This window comes from Crocodylus porosus, unplaced genomic scaffold, assembly GCF_001723895.1.
Source record: "Crocodylus porosus isolate Cpor-Errol unplaced genomic scaffold, CroPor_comp1, whole genome shotgun sequence".
NCBI lineage: Eukaryota > Metazoa > Chordata > Crocodylia > Crocodylidae > Crocodylus > Crocodylus porosus.
In genome coordinates this window covers 18,328,859-18,351,837 of record NW_017728916.1, presented here as the reverse complement: position 1 = coordinate 18,351,837, position 22,979 = coordinate 18,328,859, and the positions used below count along the sequence as shown (strand labels likewise).

The window sequence follows — 22,979 nt, the reverse complement described above, 5'->3', positions numbered from 1 at the left end:
ACTCCACAGTGTTATTAGGCTGCTACACTGCAAGCATCACAAAAAAACCCCCATGTGCCGTCTCTACTTACTGTGCATTTAGTTAGTACTTCATTAAGCAAGTACTAAATTAAATGTTCATTAATGTGCAGTAGTTACTGTACATGTAGATGCAAAACTGAGGGGTATGCCTGAGACAGAGGTCAATAACTATCTACAGAAACAGAATAAGATGCAGAAAAGAAAGACAAAATAACCAATAAACAGAAAGATATGTTAATACTATATATACAATCAAAGTTATGCCATTGGAATAATAAAAACAATACAAAGGAAAACCGTATCACTAAAGCTATATAATAGATTTGATCTTTCATGTGAAAGATAAGATCATGGCAGGGTGTGACAGGTATGCTTCTTCAGGGTCTGTCCACTAGTGACCCTGCAACACCGGTTATGGGCCAACCGCCCACCTTCTTATCTGCCACATCTTGTTGTTACTTGCTTAATTAGAGGATATTAAACAAGCAGAAGGCTTCCCATTTTCTGTCTTGATGCCTGGGGCACTATCTGCAGCTGCTTTCCTCTCCTTACACCGCAGCCCAAGCCTCCCGGATGTACCTGACGTTGTTCGGATCTGTTCCACTCTCGCAACCTGCACCTCAGCAATGCTTGACTCACCTCACAGCCTGCACCTCTTCGGTGCTCTGGCTCGTCTCTTGTAACCTGCATCACACAGGCACTCTGGCTTGTCTCTCGCAACTGTGCCCCTCTGGCACTCGTCAATCGCTGCCCCCCTTGCTTTGGGGCTTCTCACACTGCCCCCTCTCTGGGGCTTCTCACACTTCCTTGGGGCCATACCTGGCCCCCAAATCTCTTCCTTGGGGTCTCAAACCCCTTTCCGAGCTCAGGGGGCCTCACCCTTGCCTGGCCTCCAATTCTTCACTCCCCTTTTCAGGACTGGGGTTAGGGTACCCCCAAAATGCTGCACCCTCTCTGGTGCTGGGGTCCCCACACTACCATGGAGCCCCTATGAGGCCTCCTCCAACCCTTAATAGCCTCAACCAGTCTTCCAGTTAAAACAAAAACACAAAGCCCCTGGGCTATAATGTAAAGCTAACCCATCCAGCCAAGCAACATTCAATCCCTACCAGGAAATACTCCAACCCCAGCAGCACCCAGGGGATGTCATGCAGTCAGGGCTCTCCCCTCTGTCTGTGCTGGCCAAACTCCCCCTTCCTTGGTCTCCAGAGAAGAACTGCCCTCCTGGCCTCCGGCCTGGGCTTATATGGGCCAGGCCCTGCCCCTTCCTGTCAGCTGACTCCCCAGCAGTTGGCCTGGCAACCAGCACCTATTATTCTGGCTGCCCTGGCAACTGGCAGCTGGGTCTCCTCCATCTTGCCACTAAGGGTCTCTCCCAAGCTGTTTTCTGCTCTCAGGTGCAGGTCACCTGAGTGCTCTGTGACACAGGGAAACCTCAATTGAAGCTTCACAAAATACACAGCAAAGTTTTATTAGAAATCACAACTTAATTTCTTCTCATAATGCTGAAATGGATCTGGGTCTAATTACAATATACCATTCAGGGTTTAAACATTTTTAAGAGGTATCTCTAACTTAGGTGTTACAAGAACTGTAGGAGCATTTCTGTCATCATCTCACTTAGGAGGAGGAAAACACTTCTCTGAATATACAGACTTCTGCATCCTTCTGTGATAGTGAAGTTTATTTTGCCCACCCTCTGTATTTGAATGTGTCTTACAAATAGCTACAAACATGTCTCAGACATAGCTAGCAATGTATAACACAAAGACAATCACATAATCCTGGACCCCAGGTACAGACATTACACTTTTATAGCTATAAGTTATCAGCAGGGATCCTGGTTTTCCCTGATTAAAAAATAAAAAAATAAAACTCACCAATTCTCTGATAAAAATCTCCAAAACTGTGAAAGGCCCCCCACAGCCCTTCATTGACCTAGCTGCTGCCTCTTACCCCCCAGCTGCAGCTCCTGCTCCCACAGCCCTGGGGACTTCCAGCTTCCAGGGCTCCAGGCCCACGGACCTGGGTCTGCAGCCCTCTGCTCCTGGCAGAAGGCAGTGGCTGCTGCAATGAAGCAGAGCCTAGCTCCTTCCCTCCCTCCCCCACTGACAGCTTGAGCAGAAGGGAGAAAGGGGCTGCTTCCTGCCATGGTGTGCACTCGTGGGGAGCAGGGGGATCCATGCTTCCCATGTCTGTGCACGGAGTGGGAGCTGTGTGCTGCCCGCTGTGGGATCTTGCCCTACTGCCCACCCCGGGGCCTCCATAGCTCATCATGTGCAACCCAACACTGCAAAGAAAAGCAGAGTCATGTAGGAAGCTGCCTCCTGCTGTGAGCTTTGTGCTGCCCTAGTGAGGGGTCCCCTGCCTGTGCAGCTGCAGCAGGGGTGGCAGCACAGGTTTGCATGCAGGGCATCTGGGTATCACAGATCTCTCAGCGGTGTGCAGTGCAGATCTCACAGCAGCAGGCATCTTCCTGAGAAGCTGTGCTCTTCCCTGCAATATCAGTCTATCGGGGGCCTGGAGGAGGGCAGCAGAGCAGGGAGTGTGAGCCTGAAGCTGGCAGCATGTGCCCCTCTGGCCCACACACAGATCTGGGGGACACAGGTGCCCCCTGCCCCTCAGAGTGTACACAGTGGCAGAAAGCTGGCTCCACCCCCTTACCTCCTGGATGAGCCACCCATGGCCCCATTCCACTGGCTCTGCAGCCACACATTGCAGCCCCAGGCCCCAAGGCCCAGACACTGATCAGCTGGGCAGAAGCACCAGCCCCAGCCCCAGCCCCAGCCGTGCTCAACTCCCTCCCTATCTACTTATGGAGGCCTCAATACCACCACCCCTAACTTACTTGTGGGAACAGCTCTCCAAGCTGCCTGCCTGCCCTCCTCCCACTCCCTCCATGGCAAAACTGCAAAATGTTTAGTTTTCTTTGGTAAAATGAGAAATCCGTTTTTGCCTCCTGTAAAAGGTAAAAACTATAATTTACTCTGTTTTTCCATGGGAAACAGAAAACCCACATATCCCTGGTGATCAGAAATCAGTCTATATTCATAATCAAACAGAAGTTCAGTACACATAGATCGCTTTAAAAATGGCAGACCTTGGTCTAAGGTAGACCTGGAACAATGTGCACTCAAACTTAATCGATTTAGGTTAGATAGGTAAATCAAACTTCTGTACCAGATCCCTATTGATTAATGTTATGTCAGTGTCTGCTGTCATCCTAGGCACCTTTGCAGCCCTTCACTAGCCCCCTTCTCCCCTTGTAGGGAGGTATGCTAGCGCTCACTCTGCTGCGCTGGCTGAGCATCCAGTGAGTACAGTCCCAAAGCTCACCCAGAGCTGAGTCAGCACAGGTCTTTTCTAGCACAGACCCATTCCTCAGCCCCACCTCCTGCCTCCAACCAGCTGTCAGCCTCAGGCAGGTAGCACACAGGAGGGTGGAAAGGGAGGCATCTGTGTTCCTGCATGAAATCTGTCATGAAGCACCCCATGAACTTCATGCTGAACCCAGGAGAAGCCCTCCAAATGGGTGCAGCACTACAGAGCCCAACTGAGCATTCTGCCCTCTCTCTGCCCCATTGTCCATCAGCCACAGGTATCTGTCAGCTGCAAGCAGGCAGCATCGAGGGGAGGAAAAAGGTGGGTTGAAATGCTTACCCATGCCTGACAGCCTGTTTGAGTTTTGTGTGTATAACATGGGTGCTTCACAATGGGTTTCACGCTAGGGCACAAACACCTCCCTTCCAATGCTAGCTGTCGGTAGCTGACAGCAGGGGCAGGCTGCCCGGGAGCTTGGCTGCACTCAGCAGTTTCTTGCAGCCCAGGGAGGCTGTGGGGCCTAGTGGGAGTCATGCAGGAGTATCCCCAACCTGCTGGCCTTGGTGAGTACATGCAGCCTGTGTGCCCCTTCCCCCCCAACTCTCCTCCCCGCCACAAGGGCAAATGTGTACTATTTGCTACGGATCTATTCCTATGCTGCTTACAGGAAACTATTTAATTTAGATTGATTTCACTTTGGGCTTTATGAATGTCTGTGTTTAGCCTTGGATAAGGTGTAGAAAAAACACTAGAGGCTTACTAAACTTCTGACCCATGTTCTAGCACTTAAAAAGAGGTCAACATAGGGAAACGGGACTCTTTGCAGACTGACAAACAGAATACTTCATGAGGTATCGGTAAGACAAGGTCTTTTGGCATAGAACAGGAACTGAACAATCCCAAACAGGGCAGAAATATATAAAAGCACCCAGTGGTTTTGAACAAGTCCAAAAAGTACTACAGTCCCAGAACAGAAAATTAACTGGGAATTATTCACTGAACTTTATTAAGCTAAGGAACAAACAGTTAAATAATAACCTTTTCTGGGACATGCCCAAATATTGAGATTGCTATAATATGTCTCACACACATCTCTATTCTGATAAAAACAGAGAATAGACTGTAAAATCTGAAGAATGAAGCACAACAAGATTTGAATGCTAAGATGGCACATTTTATAGGAAACACTTGCTTTTAAAATCAAGTCCTTAGAGGCAAGATAATAGGTTTCTAATGACCTAATTAATTTTACACCAAGTGTCTTTTACAAACATACAAAGTTAGACAGCAAATTGCTGTCTTTCTGCATGTGTAAGAAATGGTTGTCTCAAAACAGATCTCTAAAACCAATGTACAGTAATTCATGCTGGCAGTTTATTTTAATTACAATTGTATATAATGGTTCAGCTGATATACAGAGATTGGCTGTGAATATCACCTTACCAGCCACAAAGTAAAATAAAACAAAAAAGAATTATAATTCCAAATAACTTTAGCTGAAGCCTTGTTCTAGCTAAATATGTGCAATATTGCTGACAGATGCACTATAGGGTATAACATCCCTGGATTATATATTTCAGAACATAAAAACAATAGTAGTTGAAATTCCCTTATAAAACTAACAGACATGATATACTATATAAGCATACTGCATTTGCACAGAAAAAGAGCACTGTATCCAAGGCGTCCTTTTTTCACATTATCAAAGTCCTACAAGACTAATAAGAAATTATGGGGTCTGTCCAGAAAAACTGACCACCTAGTAAGCAACAGTGGGATATCTGCTACAAGCTCTCTTTCTCACAATGGCCTGATGTCTGTAAGGTTGAGAAGGGCTTCTTAGGGTAGGTTAATATCAGACCCTGAAGGATTATATTCCACCTATTAGATCTGTATAGGGGCTATTCCATCCATCTTGATCCCCTGAAAAATTGTGAATGCAAAAAGTGGGTCAGTCCTCTTCCTACTTGTTACTGTTTTTCAGGCTTGATTTTAAGACTTCATGACAGTGTTACAAAAATAGATGTATTCATGGATTTTCAGGGACTTAAACACTGGGGAATAGAATCACACTTAGTGTCTGTTCCACTTATACACGTAATAGATAGAAAAGAATCTGTCTTTCGTATACTTATTTCCCTTTGCCACCACTCGCAAAATGTCAGCTGGTCCTAGTGATGCATACAAACAAGCGCAATGCCTTGAGTTAAGGCTTTGCAGTATGGGAAATTACATCCAAATTAGCAAACTCTGGTACAATCCCCCAAAGTTATGCTGGGTACTACATAATCACAAGAAAGTAGAAATTACATCATGGTACCCAGCATGCTTTACAAGACACTGAGGATTTCCAAAACACTCAGCAGGCAGTGGATAACACTAACTTTGTTTTAGTTGCCAAAAATGGCACCTTTGGGGATTCTGAGTTAATGGAGAATATACATGGTGGCATTCTTCAGATAAACTGCAAAGTAAACTATAAACTATTTAAAATCGTACCTGTATCTCATTTGTTTTGTACCCACTTAACCATCTCCTGTAGGACAGCTTCTAGGAATTCAAATGCCTCCATATCAATTTATTGTATAAATGTGTGTAACATAGAAATATTATGCTCCAACAAGATTAATAACTGCAGCTGACCTGAGAAGATTTTTTACAGAATTGAATTATATCCTATTGGAATATGTTGATACACAAAAAGAGTTGTCTGGCTCATAGAGCTGTTTTTGGTCTTGTTGCTGGAACAAGGCCCAAATTATGGTTCCATTTTATTTAGGGAAATATAAGGTCCATGGCACCATGTAGCCTAACTCCTCCGTTTCTATATATAGAGGATTATGACAATCAAACTTGGAATCGGACAGCCTTGACATCTCAGCTTAACTATTCAGGATAACAATAATTTATCTGATGCATAACAGCAGGAACCTCTGAGTGCCTGTAGACATGTAGGGCTGCTGCTTTGACATGCTGTAATTACAGCACATCAGAGCAGACTCAATTAATCAAGTTTGCTGGATAATGCTAATTAGTGAGTGTCTCTGCATCTTATGTATTCAGCATCCCTTTACTTCAAAATGGCAGTGGAGGTGCTTTAATTAAAGCTTGTCAAGCAAGCTTTAGTTAACACACCCCTGCCCCAGTTTTGAACTGCAGAACACTGAATACATGAGACACTGTAGGTGCTTTAATTAGAGCGACTCTCAGAGTTGCTTTAATTAAAGTGCCTCTTCCCTCCATCCCCAGAGCACATGTAAAGACACCCTCTGATCACAGTGTGACTGCACTCAGTCCTCCTAATTTTCCCTCTGAAGATCTGTGCTTCCCCAAAGGGAATATGCTTTATGGTTTGTAATTAGAATAAATTCAGTAGTGAGAAACAGTAACCATCATGCAGGGTTCTACATTAAATTCCTGGTATTTCCAATATGATAAAAAGATCAAAGTAGCCCCTCTCTACTTACATGTGCTTGAGGCAGTCTCAGTGTTCCAAATTCACCCTCGACTAGCGCGCCCAGAACATTTGAACATATAAGCATCTGCATTCATCTTATCTTCACATACATTTGAAAGACGTCACATATATCAGAGACATAAGGTTGTAAATGTCAATTCCATCACAGATTCTATCTCTCCTGCATGACTATGATTTTTCAATGCAGTAATAATGCTCCAGAAATATGTAAGCAAATATTTACCTATGGCCCTTTTGAAAAATTGAATTTTTCTGTTGATTAACTGTGTCCCCAACCATAACCAGGTCCTTGTGGAGATGTCACCATCTTAATAAATTAACTGTTAATAAATGATGGAATTGCAAGGAAATGCTGGGTGATGTCTGTGGAGGTGCAGCTTATTGACTAGGTTAACTATGAAGGTGTAGTTAGTTCCTTGAGCAGAAGACATGAGGTCTGTAGTGGGAAACCTTTTTTTGCCAGGAAATCAAGCAGTTTTAGCAGGGAAATCACAGGATAAAGAAAAAGCACAAACTGAGTTACCAACTGCCACCTCTCTTAAATGGGATGAATGTGGAACTGAAGCAATATCAGGAGGTTATGTTCCTAGAGGTGTTCTGTCGTCCAGTACCTTCAAACACATATTTAATGTAAAAACAGAGAGGTAGGTAGTCATCTGAGTTTGAAGACAGACAGAAGGCAGGCCACGATACACCTTAAAGACAAATTTGTTCAGGAAGTTATAGGCTTTCATAGGTTACAGAGTTCTTCATCAGATTAGGCTGTTACCTACAAAAGCTAATGCCTTTCTGAGTTGATTAATCTTCAAGGTGTCTCCCTGCCCTGTTTTCTGCCATTTATGTAAACAGAATAGTCACATAGGCTGTGTGTAGACAAAATGAGGGGCATGTGTGCACAACACTTTAAAGTGGGCTAAATGATTTTGCACCACTCTGCACCACTTTTACGCATCAGTGGCTTATTGTGCATTAATTCCAGCCTTTGTAGGAAAGTTGGCAGCATAATGTGCCTTAAATGACTTGGGGCACAGTTTACTGCCCCTACATCCACGGAGCGAAGCACCAGGTTCCTTGCAGCTTCACAGCTCTACAGGAAGACCTGCAGGCAGCCTGGCAGCAGCTCAGGAAAGCAGGCTCCGCCCAAGAAAAGCAGCAAGCCTGATATACTCCCTGCCTCCCGGGGAGCCTGGCCATCTGCTTGAGCCACATGGGGCCCTGGTCCTTCCATCCACAGCTGCGGTGCCCCCGGGACTGCCCAAGCCAGGTGCCTGTGGGCAGGGGCCACTGGAGGGGGGTGCCATTGCCGCAGGGGGAAGATGGCAGCCCAGGCCCCCCCACAGCCCAGGAACTGCTCCACCTGCCAGCAGCTTGCCCTCCCCTCCACACTGCCAGACAGGCAGGTAAGCCAGCAGGGTGTATGCACAACATAGGGATTTAATCATCCCTAAATTGAAGCAGTGTTTTAAAAAACCCACAACTTTAATTGATGGGCCCTGTTTCATCTATACAAGGCCATATATTTTCTAATAAAAGGGAACATAAATTATCTGTCTTGCAACTGTCACTCATTTTCCATATTGGCAAAGTACAGAAGATTATTCATTTCAGGAAAAAACCCTTAAAATTCTGTAGGATAATATACATGATATGTGCTGTTAATTCAGTAAAGATTCCATTAAGTATTGAACAAATATACAGCTAAATAATTACCTATTCATTAAACAGAACCATAAATGACATTTATAACAAATGATAAAGCCTCTATCTGCTAATATTTTTCTATCTATATCTAGTCTGACATTTATATTTTGTGTCTCTTAATTATTTTAAATTATTCCTTTGACACACTGAGGAAAAAATAGCTTTAGAAGAGCTTACTTACCACCTACCAGTTGCTTGGAGCGAAAGGAGTAGGATCATGTAATTATATTAGTTTGTTACCATAAAGCTGAAGTGCTTGTGCCTCTATGAAACATTACTGCTGTCCCATCTGCCTATGGTATTCCGTCTTTCAGTTTATTCCTTGTTTTGGACAGTTTAATTAAATGTGTTTTCCCCAAAAAAGAATGTAAATCAAGAGGAATTCCGCAAACCAACCCACCATTATGAAATCAATAAATGAGAGGAGAATCAGATCCTAGATCTCTATCTGTCCATTACTCCTGCTGTTCTTATTCCAGGAGCTACCTGGAATACGGAAGGTCATAGGCTTAGTTCAAACAAAGCCTGATAAGGAAAAATGTTGGTTCTGCAAAAGAGGACTTAAAGTTCAGTTCAAACTGGCTGCATACCCTACATTAATATAAGCACACTTCACATTTGTGAAATCTCTGAACATGTACATAGTTAATAGATGAAGTGGCAGTGGATGACAGTGAGGTACATGTATATTTAGGATGACCAAATATCCCAGATTTCAGAGGCTCCGGCCATTGGAGAAAATAGAAGCAAAAATCCCAGGTTGGAGCAAACCCACCCACACATGCCTGGCTTCTGCCTTAGGAGCTCCTAACTCATAGAGTTTAGTTTCAGTTTTTTTTCCAGGGATCTCATCCAATGGGCTGCTCTCTGGGCTGCAGTCAGAGTTGCCTTCACAGTAAGGGTTGGGGGGGGAGGAGCTGCAGGGCCATGTATGTGCATGTGTGTGTACACCATGCTGTTCTGCTCAGATCCCCTCTTGAACCAGTAGGGTGAGGATGGGGGGAGGGGGTTGTGCCCACATATATGCATGCACACTGGCCCCCCATCCTAGATTTCCCTCAGATTATTATGGTCACCCTATTTATAGTCTCCTGGGCTCTGTAGGACCAAGAAAAATTCTGGCTAAGCACTACTACTGTTTTCTTTTAAGATCTTCTATTACTATTTCCTCAAACTGAAGCGCTTCTCCGAAATTATTTTTTCTAGTTTTGTTCATTCTGCTCATTCATTTTCACATTTCATTATTATCCCACCATCTTTCTTCCTCCCTGTTTAACCAAGTTTTCACTTCCTCTGCCCTCATCTTTCTTCCAAACACACAAGGCCACATCCTGAGTAAAAATCGTTAGCTCTTTGGCTGAACCCCTTTGTATTTGGATGCTTGCCCTTACATTTCCTGCCCCATTCTACTCCCAGGTATATTCTAACCTCAGGCCTATGTTTTGCCAATATTCTATATTCAGAGTTTATGCTTGTCCAATATTTGGCTAGCGTTTTATAATCTCATATACTTCAAGGGAACCTGTGAAATCCAGGAATACACTGTGAGGCACATCTGACCTGGTGCCCATGATAATCTGAAGAAAGAAAGCAGACTAGGCTTAGCACAGATTTGCCAATCCTGCTGAGATCTGCTGTTGGGATTTAAAAAATTAGCAATGATAGGGAGGGCATGATGCCATATATCTACTGCATGCTATTCAGAGATAAACTAAACCAGATCTTATCCCAGGGCTACAAAGGGATTGATTCCTATAAGGAAAAGGGCAGATATCCATTATTTAGAGCCCTTTGTTCTTATTCTTTCTTCTCCTACTAGTTCATATAAACATGTATCACACATTCTGTTACCAGATCACACAAGCTAGAGAGTGGATTGGTCAAGCAGTTACAATTGCTGTCACATCCTGGATAAAAGAGTAATACCCCTGATGCCACTTTGCCTATGTTTTTTGATTCCCAAATGATTTCTAAACTACTTAGCATATTATAAAAACAAAAGAGCATCTTCAGTGGATTAGAGAAAGCTGCAAATGGTAATAAACCAAGCTTCTACTGCCAGACACTGAAAACAGTCTGAAGCCTTGAATAAAATCCACTTCCTATTCAAAGCACAATCGTTGATGCGTGATCGGGAGAAGACAGATGATAGTATACAAGAAGCCCAGGAAAAAGTGTGAAAGACAGGGGGGAAAAAAGCCTACTAACAAGATCTTGTAGTACACAAGGCCTGCTAAGAGTTCCACTTGACCATATAACATTTTTTGTCCAAGTACTGACCTTAGATAATGGGGTTGTGGTGTAAGGGAGGCAGGAGTGAAAAATAGGGAGCAGATAAACATAAATATTAGTTATAGAATGCAAATCTATATTCTCCAGTTGATATTGTGAGGGCAAAACTATGGAACTGAATCAGGACTCCTAAAGTATTTACCTTGGCAGCAAAATGCAAAACCATCAAGGCCTGTACAATGGGACTAGGGACAGATATTACACATAATATCTGTTTAAGTGATCAGAAACTGGTTTAAATCTGTATCAGAACAGACACTCAGTGCACATAAACCAGTTTCAAAATGGCTGAAACAGGTTTGATGTAAACCTGGTTGATTGTCGTATCAGACTGATTGAACTCAAACCAATTTATTCAGTGTCCGTCCCAGACCCCTTCCTGGTATAAGTTAAATCAGAGTCCCCCAGCATCCTGGCATGCTCTCTGCTCCAGCCAAACATGGATGGCCCTGCCTCTCTGCTCTCTAACCAGAGCAGGGACAGGCAGGGACGTGCAGGGGTCTGGCCAGCCTCTGGCGAGGAAGGGAACAGGGAAGAAGTTTATCCCCCACTTCTTCCCCTGTCCCACCAGCATGGACCTGCAGTTCTCCATGCTGGCTGCTCCAGTGGTGGGGGCTTGGCCAGCCCTAGCAGTAGCCTTGGACAGAGAGGGGTTTAATTCCCTACTCCCTGTCCTACTGGCAGGAACCTGAGCTGGATCTGCTGGGCACTCCCCCCTCACTACTGCAGCAGCAGGACTGAGTGTGGCCAGACACTGGCCGGCATGGCCCTTGAGGCAGAGGGGGCAGGGAGGAGGGTTATTCCCCGCCTCTGCCGTCAGTGGTTCTGGGGGACCACAGCTGCTTCTGCCTACCCCAACCACCACCTCCTATGCTTGCTTCCTGCCTGGGGCCCCATGCTGCACCCTGTGCTGGACGCTGGAGGGAGGGGAAATAAATCTGCTCCCGGCCCCTTGCCAAAGGGGCCCTGACAGCTGGTGTCTGGCTGTGCCCCCACCTCGCTGCTGGACTGGCAAGGGGGAAGGGCTCTTAATGGGAGCAGCAGTCCCCATCATGGTTTCCTAAAGCATGAACCCCTTCCTGCTTGGGGGCCATGCTGTGGGGTGGGCAGAGCTGCAGCAGACTGTACTCAGTAGCACTAGGGCTTAAAGGGAGCCAGAGCAGTTTTTTCCACTCCACAGCACAGTCCTCTCACTGGGAAGGGGTTTATGCTCTGGGAAACCATGACAGTGGCTGCTGCCCCCATGATGGTTGCTTCTCCCTTGCCGCTCTAGCAGCTGGATGGGGGCTGGGCCAGAGACCAGCTGGCAAGGCCCCTTAGGTGAGAGGTAGGGAGGGCGGTTATTCCCTCCTTATCACCAGGGGACTGCAATAGGTTCTGGCCACCCTGACCACCACCAACACCACTGCTGCCTCCACTCACTCTTGTGCCCAGGGAGAGCAGTGAACTAGGCCCCTTCTGGAATCCCCTCCCTCTGGCCAGTGGAGGGGTTGCAGAAGGAGACTTATTACACCACTTGCCCTGGGCACATAGTGAGCAGTGCTGGAAGGGTTTTGACCCCCTCTGAAACCCAGTTATACCACACATAGCCCACTGCAGCTCTGCCTACCCCACAGTGTGACCGCCCCCCACCAGGAAGGGGCTCATGTTCCCTGATACCATGACAGGGGCTGCTATGACAGGGCAGGGGTGTGGCCAGACACCAGTCAGCAGGGTCCCTTAGGCAGGGAGGAGATTTGTTCCCCCTCCCTCTGGTATCCAGTGATATTACACATCACTGGATGGGCAGAAGGGAGCTTATTCTGTTGCTTGCTGCAAAGAGGAAGCAATCGGCAGCAGACAACGGGGTAACTGCCAGGGCCTGAGCAACTGCAGGCATATGCCCACGTTTCCTCAGTCCTAAGGGAACATCTATGTAGTTGCAAATTGGTTCAACTTAGGCAGGTTAGACTAACTTGCAAAGATTGAATCAATTCAAGCCCTGGCTTTTTGAAAGTCTCTCACTAACTCTGGACAATGAATGCAAATTGAATGAAGGACCTGAGGAAGAATGTCTTGCATGCAATAATTTGACTAACTTTACCCCAACTGTGTAGGTGGGCTAATAAAAGACATCACCTTAAGAAATCCTTACCAATATTGTTTGAAATTTATGCCTGAAAAAACAGACAAGTTCAAGGCAATAGCAAGAAACATATAGTGGCTTGGAAAAGGAGTTCACTTTACCATTTTCTTTGTGAGTGAAAGAAACACAGAAAAAAGCAAACAAGACCAGAAATTTTTCCACAAAAAATGCAAAGCAAAGAATTACTGAGACTAAACCAGAGGGTTTGATTCAAATGAGTGACATTTATGAAAGAATGTAAGATCCATCACACAGTGGAGACTTCCAATATTTTCAACTGACTGCTCATTTCTCTGGTGTCACAACATGGCTATTTGGAGTTTCCAGTTAGCTCACTGGAAGGAGCTACAGTCAGGGGACAGGGTTCTCCGGTTATGAAGACTATAAAGAGAATTCTACATTGAGACTTCTAAGTACAGATAGAATTTGTAGCCCTGCTCTGTACTCTTCCTTGGATTTCTATCTAGCTTCTAGATTAAGACCACAAGTTCACAGGTCTAGTATCACCATAGTGAGTACCTTGTTAGCGTTGACCTAGCATACACATTTCTGGAACTTTTGTCAGGCCCAGACCAGGCCTCGCCTGGAGAGGCTTCTGGGAGGAGGCCAACCTGACACCCTGAAGGGGGGGGTCAGTTTCGCGGAACCCGGAGGTTATGACCTAATGCATCTGCTGCTGCTTGCTAATGCAAAAAAGGGTAACTGCCCTAAACCAACCCTCTGCCCTGGAAAGTCCCAGGCCTAGCAGAATGCCAAGATAGCAATTCTAATTTTAAGAAATAACTGCTTGCAAAAAAATGAGATAACAGCTGGCTCTAATCCCAGAAAAGGCAGTGAACTCCCTCTCCTGGAGAAGATAATGGCGGGGGGGGGGAAGGTACATAAGATGGGAAGAGTCGGGTCCCAAGGGGAACTGCTTTGGGGCAGACAAGCCTGAGAACCTGACAAAGGAGGCAGCGTTACCACCCTGGATGCAGGATGGGGTTCCCAAGACCTACTAGGTAATAACAGGGGAGAGGATGTGGAGTGCCTTTCCTCCAGCCTGACATGCTTGCAGCTCAGAAGCTTGTTGTAATGATTTCTGTGTGTATTATTGATTTTTCTTCATAATAAAGAGTGGCATTTGGGTTTTACTTGGTGAGTGACTTGTGGGTTACTCACCTACCCCTGTTAGGAAGGGAGGGAGCCCCTAACAACTTTATAAAAAACTCTCTCAAAATCAAGTGACTTGATTATACCTCACCACAAGGAGGACTACATGACTTAATGTATGAATACCCAAGTGCTTGGAACCCTTTAAAAAAGGGAAACATTTCAAAGGACAGCAACTCCTTCTTCCGGGGTTAAAGTTGGAGCAGGTGTGTTGTATTTGAATTGTTCTTAGCTGATTCACATCTAACAGAACTGACTAGCTGCTCCCTTTTTGAAAGAGCTCCATGAATTTGGGTGTCCACATCCTTAATATAGTTAAGGAAAAGTTTAATTCTGAATATACAATTCAGACTCCTAGAGGACTAAGTGAAGAAACCACAGAGGCCTAAGCAATGCCTCAAAAAATGTTTGCAATGTAGTACTATAATCATCTTAATGTCATATTTATTAATTTTATACACACACATATGTGGAGCATACGGTATTGCTCATATACTTCGATGTGTGGAACTCAAATACGGCTAAACTAATTTTGCTTAAACTCTATAAAAATATAAGAAGTGAAAAAATAAAATTAACCTCTTTGCTGTGAAAAAAATCTGGAAATATTGAATCCCCAAATAAATTTGTTTGTTAACATTATGTGCACTGAAAAAAGGTTTAGCTAGAAAAATTGAACTCTCCCTTAACTGTAGCATGTACCATCTGTACCCATAACAAGATATATCAAAAAGATACTAATTTTGCTAGTTCCAAACAAATAAACAATACTCATAGACCTTGTTATACTAATGTAGAATATAAACTGGTTACTAGATGTTTAATTTATTATAATACATTTAGGGTTTTATTCTTAGAAAAAGTAAGCCATGTAATGTTAATGAGAAGATAGTATTGACCTTGGAATTTCTTCAAAGTTAAAACGGAAGGAGAGAACCCCGAACCACTGTGGGTTCTTTCATGTTTACTATAAGCTTATGAAAATCATTGTTAAAACAGAATTAAAATAACTTGGAACAAAATTTAGGATTAGAGCAGATGCACTGGCTAGTACCATTAAGTAGCAATGCTTTTAAGACTCTCTTCAAAGCAACAGTCCGCAGGCTGTGGGAATGTAGCAAAAAGATAAAATACCTATCTGTGGCACTACATTTAGTAGCAAAAATAATTGATGAGAACTGGGTAGAGTGGATTAGAAATTGCAGGGGTGCGCACAGTAATTTCTGCTACTGGTCAAAGTAGATATTAGGAATACAGGATAAAGACTGTTATTTCTGTAATAGAAGAACTGAATAACCCAGTAAGATGTAGGATTATGGTTTATTGACCAATAAGACATTAAAAAAACTCCATATTATCCAAAATTAGACTTTATTGCCTTACAAAAATGTGTCTGTTCCTGCAAGCCTGCACCAGGTATTAATCAACCAATAATTATATGTTATAAAGGCAACTATTTTGATATCTCACTTTCAGACCCTTTATTGGTACATAAAATAAACCAAGCATGACTGAATTAAACTGTAATGTAGGATTTTTAAATTTTAATATCCTTTTTAACTTCAGTTCCTGCTGGAAGAACTATTCTTAAATGACTTGTGGTATGCTGTTTAAAGCTACTGCTCAAAGAGCATACAGCTTATACTGATATGCAAAGCAGCAAAATTGGAAAATAGCAGAAGTGGTATTTAATTAGAACTTCAGCATCTTGTGTCCTTGTTATTGATTCTACATGTTTTTACTATACTTTTCAGCTAAATATATTAATGACCAAGTAGATTTTGATTCAAAGAGGTCTTGATATAGCAGTCCAACTCTATTCAGCACAAGCTTAAGCACTTTGCTGACAAGGGATAGATTAAGCACATACTTAAATACTTGATGAATTTTGGACATATCATATTAACAAATAAAGTGAATTATTGTTTTTACAAATTACATAATGTTGAAAGTAGCAGTACATAGATAGGCAGCCAGAGCACAGGATGAATTTGGTGTTTGTGGTTCTACCTTGGCTTCTGTCTTTGATTTATATACGAGTTTTGGTTAGGCACTATAGGCTTTCCCACTTTAATGTCCTCTTCCTAGTGCAGCTGTTTAATTGCACCAGAGAATCAAGATGTCAACAGTTTTGCATAAACTTCTCTTTACAGGGCTACCTACATAACTAAAGTTACTTAGGTATGAATATCTGCAAAATCAGCATATAGAAAGTTTGCTAACTCCACATCTCAAATCACCAAGCCAGAGTGAAAGAACATTTTAAACTGGGGCCTGAACCTGCTTACTTACTTGATCTAGTAGATTATAACTAGAGTCCTCAGTCCCTTGCAGAAGTGAACTCTCAGACCAGAAGAGGTTTTCATAAGTGTCATTTTGTTTTACAGGACTGCTCCGAGGAGCTCTGAACTCATGTGTCTACAGAGCCTTTGCAGGCCCTGGCCTTCAATGAGACAAATAGTCTCTGAATAATTTCCCAGATTAGTGCTGCTGAAACAAGCTGCACATCATATATCTGTTTGTTCAATAATTAGTTCACCATTTGTGTTGCTCCCAGAGATAACAAATTGAAAGCATAAATTATATCCAGTCAAAGAGATTCTCCAAACTTTAATTTACTATAAATGACCTTAAATTTTTTTAAAAGCTTCATTTAATAGGAAAAGAGTTGTTTTTTTCCTGCATGCTGGGAACCCTTTCTTTATGCACAAAGCAATATATAGTACAATTATATAAAAATAAAACATAAATGCTTCACATTCAGCACTATCAAAATCTATCAGGCCCTCATCTCCTACTGTGACAATATTACTGCCCTTACCTTACACAAAAGCTCCTAGGGAGATCTTTTTTTCTTAAATAAAGGGCTTGAGATATCCAGAGTGATTAGAATACACAGAAATCAGACAAGCTTTTATGCACCTACTGTATTTTTAATTATGACTTTATGGGATTTTCCCTTGAGGACAAAAAGAATCAAACATTTTTAAAAGCATTCCATTGTTATAGAGAACAATATCAAGTAATATTGGGGAGGCGGGGGGGGAAGTAAGAGAAGAGAATACCCTGAATAATACAAAAGGAGAAGAAAAAGTAAGCTCAAATAACCAACAATATACTTGGTCACACTTAATACAATATTCTACTGTAGCACACCACAGGAAGGACCAAAATATAATGGACTGAAATCCTGTAAGAAGGATCTGTGAGGTCACACTTTCATGACCAAAACCAGACACCTTATTCACTAGGAAATATTATTACTATATTTGTTGCTATTGTGATACCAATAATAATAAATGAAAAGAAAGGGAGCTGCTGGCAGGATGATCTCTATGAGGGACTCTCATATTTTGCTGGAAGCTGAATGAAGATTTTAGATCTAGCTATCTAGCTATCCTGTATATAAAATCCAGAGACCAAAACCAGACACTTTTATCTACCAGGAAATATTATTATTATTATATTTCCTAGTGAGTAAAGTGTCTATTTGTTGCTATTGTGATACCAATAATAATAAATGAAAAGAAAGGGAGCTGCTGGCAGGATGATCTCTATGAGGGACTCTCATATTTTGCTGAAAGCTGAATGAAGATTTTAGATCTAGCTATCTAGCTATCCTGTATATAAAATCCAGAGACCAAAACCAGACACTTTTATCTACCAGGAAATATTATTATTATTATATTTCCTAGTGAGTAAAGTGTCTAGTTTTGGTCTTTGGATTTTATATACAGAATAGATCAATCAATCTCTTCACATATATAGATATTTGATATCTATCTACACTGTGTATAAAATCCAAAGACCAAAACCAGACACTTTATTCACTAGGAAATATAGTAATAATAAGATTTCCTGGTAAATAAAGTGTCTGGTTTTGGTCTCTGGATTATATGCATGTAAGAAACCATCTCTTCCTCACAGAGATTACTGTCCAAAGTCTGCTTGTTTTCACATCAGCAGCTATATTGCTTCACAAGTGAGTCTGGAATTCAAACATTCTAAAATACGGTAAAATCTCTGTTATCCGGCATTTAACTAACTGGATATTCTATTAAGAGGAATTTCTGGCCAGCCAGCCAGATGTGGAATGGGGTGAGGGAAAGCTCGCACACAGTGGGCACTGCTGCCACCCACCAACTTGCACTGCGGCTGCTCTGTATGTGGCCACCTCCCCACCCACCTGTGTTATCTGAAAACCCCTCACAGGTTAATTCAGATACCTGGAATTTTTACATAGCCAGCAATCCCCTTACCCCGGGGATGCTGGATAACAGAGAGTTTACTGTGCTTCAGTGTCTCATAGCCAATTACTAGAACTTCTCTAAACTTGGAATGTCTATTATATTAGGTCCTATACATCTTTACATTGATTTAAATCTAAAGTTGTATATTGCCTTTGGTGGTTGATATTATTTTGCCTATTCATATTTTAATGTAATATTCTTTTAAAAAATAATAGGCAAAACATGTTATTCAAATTTCCGATTAACATGCTAACTTTAAAATTATGGAACCAATTTTCTTGGAACTTGGAACTCAGTAATCCCTTAGATCTCTGTCATCTACAAAATGATCCAAGATTAATAGCTTGCCTTCAGCTGTTTTTGTATTACTGTAACTCAGTGCAAAAATCTCTGATTGGAACATATGGTATTTTTCATATACTTCAATGTGTATAATCCAAATATGTCTAAACTAATTTTGCTCAAACTTTAAAAATGTAAGAAGTCAAAAAAAAAAGTTAACTTCTTTGGTGTGACAAAAGCTGGAAATACTGAATCCCAAAAGAAATTTGTTTTACTTGCACTGAAAAAGGGAGTTTAGTTAGAAATTTGAACTCTCCCTTATCTATGGTATGTACCATGTGTACTCATAACATCAAATCTGTAAAAAGGTGTATCAAAAATATACTAATTTTGTTAGTTGAAAACAAACAAATGAATAAAATTCAGGATATTAACACATAAGGACTGGATTTCCTTTATCTACCATAACTGGAAAGCAATCAATGTCCTTGTTCTGTAGGTTTGTCTCAACCTTAAAGAAAAAAATATGCTTCTTTTGATCAGCTCAGAGAGCACATATGCACAGAAGCACTTTTAGTTGTGAATAAAAGATATAGAGTATTTGAAGCTACTATTGTAAACCATGAAAGTCCATTTTATTAGAATAATTGATGAACTAAGTCCACACTTGATTTTAGACAACCAAATTTTAAAAACAGTTTACAGATTGAGAATTATCTGAGGGTGCAACTACCATAACATGGACATCAAGGATAGGTACAGACATTCAAAAAGCCCAAGGCAGAATCAATCTAAGTTATGTGGTTTTCCATAAGCAGCATAGTTTTGATCAGTAGCAAACTAAACACAAACTTGCCCTTTGGTGTTGGGGTGGGGCAAATTTTAGACTGGGTTCTGCTGTTTTTAAACCAGTCTATGTGCACCAAACTTCTATTCTGTTATGGGTATAGACCAGTTCCCAGTCTGAACCCACTTCAAAATATGACCAAATATATCTTATATTTATTTTTTAATTTGTTCAATGGATTGTAAGATAGAAGCCCAGTTATTTCTGGGAACCAGCTACTTCTGGGAGCCAGGTACTTCTCGCAAACTTTACCTTATAGAATCTGTAGTGTAATAGGTTCCTATGATATAACTGAACTGTGCAAGAACTGAAAACTGACTCTTATTAGTGTAGGACCTTTTATAGCTGCAAGTGCAGCACAAATGCATCAAAAGCAGTTCTGGGACTTCTATAAATATGTCTGGAGTATGATAAGGCTGGCAAAGTGCCTGATGAAGTGTTAATCCACCAGTCAGAGGAAATCTGGAGTGCAGCTGTGACTTACAGTACTTAATTGAAAGCAACTCTGAAAGCACCTCAAGCTCTCATTTGGAGTGAGAGAAAAAAAGCGTACCTCTAGTAAACCCATCAAAACTCTATGTAATTGTGGAATGAAATGCATTGTGATTTGACATAAATATTTTCTCTGATTGAATGGTAAGATTTTTAACAATTTAAAAATTCAAATGCTTTCTTGACGATTGTATGTGTAATAATACTGACAAAAATTCACTGTGCAATGGCTCCTTTAATCTTGCAGTTTCCCCCAGGGCCCCCTCACCGCTGATTGGTGGAGGGGCCCTGCCACTTCTCTCTCACTCTTGATTGGCGAGGTGGCAAAAACCATGATTTTAAAGATGTCATGGTTTTTGCCTCCTGCTACTTAGTGGTGGAGGTGCCCTGACAGTGCCACCACTTACTGGTGATCAGATGGGAGGCAAAAACCCCAGCATATTTAAAACTGAGTTTTTTTTTTCCCAGCCATCAGGAGCAAGCAGTGAGGCTGACAAGGCCCCTCCACCAAATCAAAAGCAGCGGGGCGTATAGGGGACTGCAAGATTAACAAAGCCACTGTGCAGCACAGTTCCAGTGGGAGTTCCAGTGCTCCCTAAGAATAGGTGAATTCAGTTACCCACAAATCAAGACATAGCTTAGAGAATATCTCATGTGATTAATTCTTATAACAGCTGAAGTACAAAAATAACACAAGAGCTAGATCAGGTAATAGTTAGATCACTACAAAGTAGTAAGGATAAAAGTGCAATTAAATTCAATATCCTTGTGGAAGGGATTGTCACACAAGCTAAAGCTGTGATATTACTTGCAAAAGATGTGGATGCTACCTGTAATAATTCAGTGCCTTCTATTTGATGACTGAATATTATTGTGCTGTTGCTTATATGTTTACAAGTATTTAATTCGGGCAGGAATTGCTTGCACATAATCAGAAAAGGTCCTCTTAGACTATTTGTCTGTTCTTAAAAAGCAATATTGCTGTCATTTGCCTTGAAGTTTTACATCTGAACATACAGAGTTAACCTTTCTGGGTCAAGCAAGACAGAGAGAAAGAGACAGGTGGAAGTCTGAAACACAGAATTTTGGGGTGGATAAAACCCATACTGCCACAAAAGTAAGGGGAACGTGAAGCTGTAAACTGCTTGTGAAGCTCTGTTTCCTGACTGATACAAAGAAAAGCCCTGCAGACAACCAGGGTGTGTGGAAGTATACAGATCAACTGGTCCAGGTGTGCTGCATTATCCACATAGGAGACCTTCATAAGATCATTGATGGTTTCTACTAGCTTGACTACGCCAACTATATGGGAGCCATTGACAACATCCCCTCCCCACCCCTGCATTTTCTACCTGCACCCAAGACTCTGTGAAATTCAACTTCAGGAGCTTTCACTCTATCATGTTGCAAGCCACTTCACTCACATGCTCAACAGCTGGGCAGGTAGTGCCATTGATGCTAGGGTTTTCTGCAACTCTGCTCTTCCTCCATTTGTGGAGAGCAGGCACTACATCCCTAGGGCTCCCAGCATTGAGGTCATCAGAATTCTTGTCCCTGCCCCTATCACTGGGGACATGAACTCTCCTCTCCTCCATTAGCTTACAAAGTTCTATATGGGACAACTGGGCTGCAAGCAGGAGCATTTAAAGCACTACCTCAGCAGGTCCCACATAGCAATCAAATGGGACTTTGGCTACCTCAAGGCATGTTTCAGTACAGTCAAAGAGTATGCACAATGCTTCACCATTTCCTCTGTCCACAATATTTGTGAGAGTGAGGGGAAATTTTCTGTGAGGTCTGGCAAAAGGAGGCATGGCATGCAAAGGAAGCATTGCACATAGACTAGGCATACTGCCCAGTGGCAAGCCATTGTCTGAGCATCAACATCTGGGAACCACCAATTGGCAGAGAGTTGCAGTCAGGGAAACCCTAGCAGATTATCCCCCATTCGGCTGGGATATGAGGCATCATCCAGATGAACAGGAGCAAGGGGCATAGAGTTCTGGACACCCTGGCCAATTGGGTGCTAGTTTTGGATGAAAGACTTGTATGCTGAGCAGCTCCAACCTCAGTTTCCCCAACTATGGGGTTTACAGAACTGTTATTTTCCTTTGGGTATCACAATATGACCATTGTGAAGAAAACCTTGACTGGCTGAATACCAGTCTGAGGCAGGAGAAGCACCGAGACACAAAGGAATATAGCACAGGAAAGAAATGTATTTCAGTTTACCTTTTCTTTAATTTTTAAAATAGAGTTTAATAAAACATTAAACTTTTCAAATCCAGAACCAATTTGCTTGGTGCAAAACTAGAAAATGAACCAGGGGAGAGGGGCAGGAATGACTGCAACATAGCTGGGACAGGTGAATTGAGAACTGAGTTTTTGCCAATGGGGTAGCAGCCTCCATGGGAACCAGAAGCAACCCCAGGGGGAGAGGAGGATTCAAACCCCAATGTCTTAATACTCTGGTTCAGGAGTAAATGCCAGGACTTCTTCAAGTAGGAGCTAAACAGGTGTGTGATACCACTTTTGGGAGGCTGTGGACCCGAGGGTGCCAGAGTGAGTCAGGGTTAAGGAGTCAACCTTTAATACTAAATAAGTATTCCTTCTATGCCTCTCCTTTTATAGGATATGATCTCCCCAGTTGATGTATGAGTCCTGGAAGAATACAGCATGCTTTGATGAAAGACCAGGAATCCCTCTGAATGTGAGAATCAGGCTTGAGTGTTATCTGTGGGTTAGATGAACTGACATCTGAGAACACCTGTTGTAACTGGCAAATGCAGATTGTCTCCAGAAGACCCAGCCAAGTAATTTTCTTGCTCATCCATCCTGTCCTGAGAACAACCTTTCCTCCTGTATAAAGATTGTGAGTCCTGGCCTAGTCATAAAATCCCCCAGCTGCCCAGATTGCTGTCCTGCCCAGCTCCATCCCCTATTGGCTCCTGCACCCCCCAATGACTGCCCAGCTTGGCCCCACCCCCTGCTTGCACCCCCCAGATGCCCTGATGGATA

The 22,979-nt window shown here is 42.5% G+C and overlaps 1 long non-coding RNA gene across 1 annotated transcript in view; it reads left to right on the top strand.

Annotated features, from left to right (window-relative positions):
• The first annotated feature begins 12,049 nt into the window (after nt 1–12,049).
• LOC109311109 overlaps nt 12,050–22,979 on the top strand; it is a 19,493-nt gene continuing 8,563 nt past the window's right edge. The window contains exon 1 of the long non-coding RNA XR_002101422.1: nt 12,050–12,062. This is a non-coding gene — a long non-coding RNA (uncharacterized LOC109311109). The remainder of the gene's footprint in view (nt 12,063–22,979) is intronic.